The sequence below is a fragment of the Camellia sinensis genome, chromosome 3, assembly GCF_055761805.1.
Source record: "Camellia sinensis isolate YWXY chromosome 3, ASM5576180v1, whole genome shotgun sequence".
Taxonomy (NCBI): domain Eukaryota; kingdom Viridiplantae; phylum Streptophyta; class Magnoliopsida; order Ericales; family Theaceae; genus Camellia; species Camellia sinensis.
Window position 1 is genome coordinate 98,146,745 of NC_138963.1, and position 7,476 is coordinate 98,154,220.

A 7,476-nucleotide genomic window follows, 5' to 3' on the forward strand; every position below is an offset into this window, starting at 1 on the left:
TGTTAGTTTTCACCCATGAGTCAGCACGAGAAGCATTGCACATGAAGTAAATCATAAATTTTTTTTTTAAAGCCTGTTTGATTCATTAAAATGAAATGTAACATAATTAAATAATTTCTTAGATTTTCATAGGAATCATCATTTCTGGATGAATACTGATTTTATTTGTAATGTATTCTTGTGGGTGTAGATTTCCGACTACACAACCAAAAGGGGAACTAAGCTGGAGAGCACCGGCAAAATAAATTAAGCCCAACAACCTGTAACAAGAAGATGAGAATCCAGCAGTAGTTCATCCACCTAAGGGCACTCCGACGATCAAGTCAGTATCAATATTTCTCAAAAATAGCAAATTGTGTTTAAACTCATAAGAAAGAACTTACCTTTGATCTACGAGAGTGTCTTACTTTTATAACCAGCAGTGACCTGATCTTTTTAGAAGCCTCACTTTAATGGACTCAGGCTTAATGCTCATCCTGGACCCGCAACTAGATACAGATAAAACTTTTCTTAAGCCTTATCATTATCTAGACTGAGATCCTCCCCTATTCTAGAACTCTTATCCCTTATCTGTTTATCTCAGATTCTGATATATCCACAAATATCCTCAGCCTAGCTGAGATCATCTCGACAACGTGACCAAGCCACGTGACACCTTAGCTGACGCGTTGGTGCCACCTTAGCCACGTGCTGTCATTCACAAAATACTTCCCCATAACTACCCCCTAGGTTCTATTACGTCGACAACTTGAGGTGATAGAACCTACATCGTTTGTCCACATTACATGTCGGCTAAAAATTCATTCTTCTCTTTGACCGAGATCATGATTCGTCGACTCTTTTAACTAGGACCCAGCTGTCCACTTTACCAAGGATCAAGAACCAAGAATCAAGTTTTTTAAGCATCTAAACCGAGGTCATTCCTCTAGCCGAGGTTATGGCCTCATTACTTCAAGAATTTTAAGAGTTCTAACTGTGCATGAGTTGTCACGCATAGTCTTTTCTACCGTTTCCTCCACATGTTTCCTTATTGGTTCGTACTTGATACGCTATCAGGTTGCGTCGCTTCTGCCCACGCCGCCTGACAAGCACGTCGTCCAAGGCTAATTCATTATGGTTTATCGTCTTTTCGTATTTTTGACAAAACTCCCTCTCTCTCTCTCTCTCTAAAGTTCCTCTCTCTCTATTCAAACTCTTTCTCTAAAGTTCCCAAACCTCCATTTCCAAGCCCTTCGAAGCTCTGGAACTGCTCCATTCACCTCCTCCAGCTAAGGATGGCAATTTGAACCCGGCCCGACGGGGACCCGACCCCTCGTCCCCGATACGAGCGGTTTTTTCCCAAAAAATACTCCCGACGGGCCGGGGACGGTATTTAAAATTGAATCCCCGATCAATTTCGGGGCAGGGACGGGGATAGCTATCACAGCCCCGAACCCGGCCCGGTCTCGGCCCCGCCCCCGCCCCCGCCCCCGGTTCTACCCCGAAATGAAATTACCCTCGTACCCCCTTTATTCATTCACATATACATCCCCTCCCCTATCCCTATGTCCTCCGATCTGTCCATTCTCGCACTCACTCTTCTCTCTACTCTCTACTCTCTACTCTCTCACTCACTCCTCTACCTAGTGGCGATCCGAGTGCAATCTCCTCTCTCCAGTGTCGACGACGTAATCTCCTCTCCCCAGTGGTGACGGCGAGTGTGTTCTCCTCTCCCCAGTGGCGACGGCGTCATCTCCTCCTCCGCGGCAGTACGCACACCCTCGCCTCCTCCTTCTCCGTCGCCTCCTCCTCCGCGCCACCGTCGAACCTTCATACTTCCGCTTCGGTTCCAACCACGACAGATCTGGGCAGATCTGAGTAGATCCCATCTCCTCCGCACCACCGCAGATCTTACATCTCAAATATGAGAAGATCAGATCCCGCTATTTATGTATATACATGTATTTGTGTGTCACTGTGTAATCTGTAATCTGTCTCCATATTATTATTATTATTATTATTATTATTATTATTATTATTATTATTATTATTATTATTATTTGTTTTTGTGTTTGATGATGTTGTCTTTTGATGATGAAAATTGGGTTGATGATTTATTATTGAGAGAGAGAAAGCTAAACAGAGAGAGAATGGGGCTACGGGGATTTTCCGGGGTCAGGGAAACCCGATCCCCGTTGGGGGCGGGGGTGGAGGGATTGATGGGTTCCCCGTCGGGGATCGGGGACGGGGAGTGCGATCCCCGGCCCCGCCCCGCCCCGTTGCCATTCCTACCTCCAGCGAGTTCCTCGTTTGTTTCCAGTCATTCACATTGTTTGACTCCGGCGATTTTCATCCCGGCATTCGTTTCCTCGGTTTCAACTAGTAAGTTACTAATTTCTTCTTCCTCTATCAGTTCTTTATTGTTTTCTCAATATGCTTCTTTGCCACATGCCTTCACTGTATCTGTAATCACTCATACTTGTACTCTGTTTTTTGTCATTTTTCATGCTCTATGTTTGTTGATTTCGCGAATAAACTTTTTGTTCTTGAATCTATTTATTGTGCTACTAGTGGTTTTTGTACACAGTTTTGCACACACCTACTTCACAAGTTTTGTTGTTCGATGTGGCCATATCTATTTTCTTCTTCTCTGCCTCATTCTTGATTTCTGAATTATGTTTCTTTTCTGGTCTTCTTGCTTGGTTTCGAGATTCCTGCATTTGATTCTTGTTTCTGCTTAGACTTAGGTTTGGGATTTGATTTAGAACCATGTTCTTTAGGAGAACTAAAACAGATTCCACCCTTAGATCTTCAAAAACCCTCACTCTAGTGCCTGTTTAGGGTCTATCTGTAATCAAATTTTAACTTAGCCGTTAGTTGTATCCAATTGATTATGGCCATTATTGTTACTGTTACGTTTACCATCACCAATACTATTTCCTTTCTTCACCCATAACATATGAAATTCACCAGCAATGCTAGGTATCATGAAAAATAAATCATGAAAATAATCATGAAAGTTTTGTGACCTTTGGATTACACTTAGAATAAAGCACCACATACTAATCAAGATAATCCAAGAATCATAAATCTTTCATAATCATTTTCATGAAAAAAATTTCATGATGCCTAACTTTTCTCGAAATTCACACCCATGTTTATATTATGTAAAAAATATTATTATTATTTAACATTTTTGCTTTGTGAAACCAAATCCAATGAAAATTGAGGAAAAGTGCTAAGATAAGTCTTTATAGTGTATTAAAAAAAGCACTTAAATAAAATTACATATTGTAAATGACATAAAAATCCTTCTTCGAAACATATATTGACAAAATTATTGGCCACTAAATTTGTTAGTTACGGAAAACAAATGGTATCATTTGGGGACCAAAACATTTGGTGGCAAAAAGTGAAGAAGTAAATGTTAAGAGGTTTTTCGCTACGAAACTTTTAGCGGGCAAAAGTTACAACGACAAAAATTACTTAGTCGCTAAAAATATGTATTCTATTGCTGACCAAAATGTTTGGTCTATAATAGTCAGTACTTTTAGTGACTAACAATTTAGTCGCCAAAATCACGTTTTGCCGTCTAAACAATTTTTCGTCGCCAAATGTGTACTTTTGGTGACCAATTCTTTAAGCTAAAAGTGACACCTCCCCCGACTACATGAACTTTAGTAGCCAAAAGTCTCATTCGGCAACTAAAGATTTTAATGGCAGAAATATAACATTTGCGGACTAAACAAATTTAGTAGCGAAATAGTCACTTTCGGTGACCAAACAAAGTTTAATCGCCAATACTATCGCCGACAGGGTATAGGCGACGAGTTTGGCGACAAGAAATTTTAGTCGCTAAATCGTTTCAACGACCAAGTATTGGACTTTTAACGATCAATATTTTAATAGTCAAAAGTGACATTTCTTTTAGTGAGTGTAGACCTCCAATTAAAGAAGGTACCGAACAAGACCTGCATTTCCTCTAGGGTTTTACCTCGTGTTTCCGGAATTAGCGTATAAAAGAATATCCATCCAACCATGGCCACTCCCATGAAGCATGAAGAGAATTAAGGCCCCACCTGTTGTAACCGCCTTAGAGAGAGAAAAATTCATTGATATAATCCCAAGGATCCTCTAGAGTGATTTTTCCCTAAAGTTTCCTAGAGTGCTACATTGTGTGGTTGAGATTTACTGACAAGTCACATCAATTTTTCTAATGTGACTTGCCAGTAAATCTCAACCACACAATGTAGCACTTTAGGAAACTTTAGGGAAATTTCACTCTAGAGGATCCTTGGTGCACAGCTAGTCACTTGGGCCCGTAGTCTTGACAAATCCAACGGCCACCGTGGCGAGTAGCTTGTGAGATTTGCTAGTTATACCTGCTTTTTCGAATATTTTTGGGCAGTACAAAACGACAGCGTCAATGCCGGACGATTGCTGGAAGAAGTGAATTCCGATACCGGCAATAAGGATGTGTCGGATGGCTGGTGTCGGGTGGACGAAGAGATCCTTTCAGACCTTTTTGCCGTGACTGGTTTTTGGCAGCTGAACGACGTCCTCGTTGTACTCTTCTGATATTCCGGTTTTTAGCCTCCTCTTTTGAGTCCGATATGTTTTGCAGAACTCGCTGGGCTTCGCTGAGTTGACCTTGTAAAACGAGCCACTGTGGCAACTCTGACATGGCGAGCACCCCCACCACCAAGAAAACCGAGGGAATCGCTCCGACTCCGAGCATGAATCGCCGTCCCAAGTGAAGTGGAAGCTTCGAAAACGCAAAGTTTGATACATATCCCAGTAATATACCTAAAACAACCAAACACAACTTTTTTTTTTTTTTTACTACGTACAAACTAACTTCATGTACGTGCAAAACTCAAATTGTAATAATCACACACAAATTACAAGTGTTATGTGTTAATTAAACTTAAACAGAGTTGAATCCAAAATATCTTCATCCCACGCTTCATTCCATCGCCATTATGCTAGATGAATAATTCACTACATAGTAACAACCTTATTAAAAATATAAGAAATCAAATGTGATTGGTTGCAAAAAAAATAATGATATTTAGACATGCATACTTTTAGTAAAGAGTTTAAATTGATGTAACATTACTCATGCTAGATTTGGGTGTTTAAACCGTTTATTTTGAAATGTTCTTCTTATATATTATTGATAAAAAAAATTAGGTTAATTTGATAATCTAACTTATTTAATTTATTGCATTTGTCTCAAAAAAAATAGGTTATAAGTGTTTTTTTTTAAAAAATAAATCATAAATTTCTTTTGATAACAAAGGTTATAAATTAAATGACCCAGCTTCGGTAGTCCATAAGTGGACTACACCGTACAATTTGCCAACTGAGACCCACTTTGGGCCCACCTCAATAATTAAAATTGTTCATTTTTTTAAAATCTGTCAAATAAATCATTCATATAAAAAATCAAGTTAATTGAATATCAGTAATTTCATAATTGAATCACTTTTTCGTTTGAAAAAAAAAAAGAGTCATTTTTGAAAATGATAGATGCCATTCATTTTTGAGAAATGTTAGAGATCATGAAAATTTTGTCATGAAAAGGATCATGAAAAATTTGTGACTCTTAGATTATCTTGATTTGTGTGTGGTGTTTTATTGTAAGTGTAATCCAAAGGTCACAAATCTTTCATGATCATTTTCATGAAAGACTTTTCATGATACCTAGCATTGCTGTTCATTTTTACAAAGGAAGATGTGATTAGATTGTGTGACTATCAATATCTGACTAATTTAATTTTCAATATAAATAATTTACTTGGCATATCCTATAAATTGAACAGTTTGTATTATTAAGGTGTATCCATTGTAAGCCCACAGTGGGCAAAGTGTAGTCCACGAAAGTAAACTACAGAGAAGTTATATCATGTAAATTAAATATGTTATGATTATCGAATCGATTAATTTTTTTTGTATGATTGATATACATGAACATGTTACAAAATGAACAATCTAAATAATAAAAATGGGATTCGTGGTAAGATTCAAGGGTCCAGACAGTACCCTTGGGTAGAGATCATGGATTTGAGGAAGTCTAGTCCTATATATATATATATATGTTTGTATAGAATGTGAGAGAAAACGAGAATAATACCGGCGTTGATGAAGACTTCAGGGAAAGAGGTGAGGAAGCCGTGAGAGGAGGCAAGGGAGATCTCAGTGGTGTAGACAAGGGCGATCATGATGGCGTAGCCAACACTGATGCCAGCAACAAAGCAGCCCACCATGAGGAAGGCGTAGTTGGTGGCAAAGCCTATAAGGATTGATCCCGACCCAATTTGAGGTTCTTCTGGCTACAGCAGGGTTGAGCAAGGAATAGACATTGAGGATGCCCATCAGGATTTCCAGCTGGACGTCCAAGATTCCTTGTGTATTTTTTTTGAAACGTAAAATTTCAATCAATGTAACACACAAAAATTCTTTAGTATAGTTTTTTCAAACGTAATGTAATATCAAAAAACAACACTAATAAAAATGTAAGTTTTCATACTCGACAACCAATACTTCAACCACTAATACTAGGGATTATGAAAAAAATATCATGAAAGATTCTCTACATTTGGATTTCACACACAATAAAACACCACACACTAATCAAAGGATGAAAAATCTTCATGATGCATTTCATGATATTTTTTTCATGATCTCTAGTATTATTCAAGAATCTTTAACGCTTCACCTTTCCATTCTCTTCCCAAAAATGAATAAGAAAATTAAAAAAATCACTACAAGAAAGAACAGCTTCGGCGACTACTTTTGCCGACTAAACTAAATTTAGTCGCCAAAGGTATACCAATTAGCTACTAAAAATTTGTTTGTCGCCAATAGTAGAGACATTAGCTACTAAACCTTTTTGGTCGGTAAAAGTCTACTATTTTGCTACTAAAAACATGTGTTGTAGGAATTGAGTGTCTTTTGGCGACCAATAATTTGTTAGTCGTTAAAACGTGACATTTTGGGCAACTAAATATGATTTTGGTTGCTAATTTCACAGTTTTTGGCTACTAGTTGTGTGTTAGTTGTGCAAAACAAGGGTTTTGGAGACTATTTCAATTTTGGTCGCTAAATCTGAAAGGTTTACTGACTGTGATTCAGTAGCCAAAATGAGGCACGAAATTATGGAGGGAATATTTAATTTTTCATAAATATATTAGCGACTAAAACAAAATTTAGTCGAGAAAAAATATTTTTTTGTTTTATTTTTATTGCCCTTTCTCTGCTCCATTTCCCTCCCTCTCGCACTCCCGCCTCTTTCTCTGTTCTGTCTCCATCGCCATCACCGCAAGGCTTGTGGATCATCACTTTGTCTCCCTCCCAGGTATGTCCTCTCTTTCTCTCTCTCTCTCTCTCTCTCTCTCTCTCTCTCTCTCTCAATTTCTGTCTCATTCTCTGTATGGCCTCTCGGTTTCCCTCTTTCTCTCTCTCGTTGTTTACACACATACATGTATATATATA

The 7,476-nt window shown here is 38.3% G+C and overlaps 1 pseudogene; it reads right to left on the reverse strand.

The window, feature by feature from the left end:
- Positions 1–4,284: 4,284 nt before the first annotated feature.
- On the reverse strand, positions 4,285–7,246 carry LOC114263662 (putative polyol transporter 1 pseudogene; annotated as a pseudogene).
- Between the last annotated feature and the right edge of the window lie 230 nt (positions 7,247–7,476).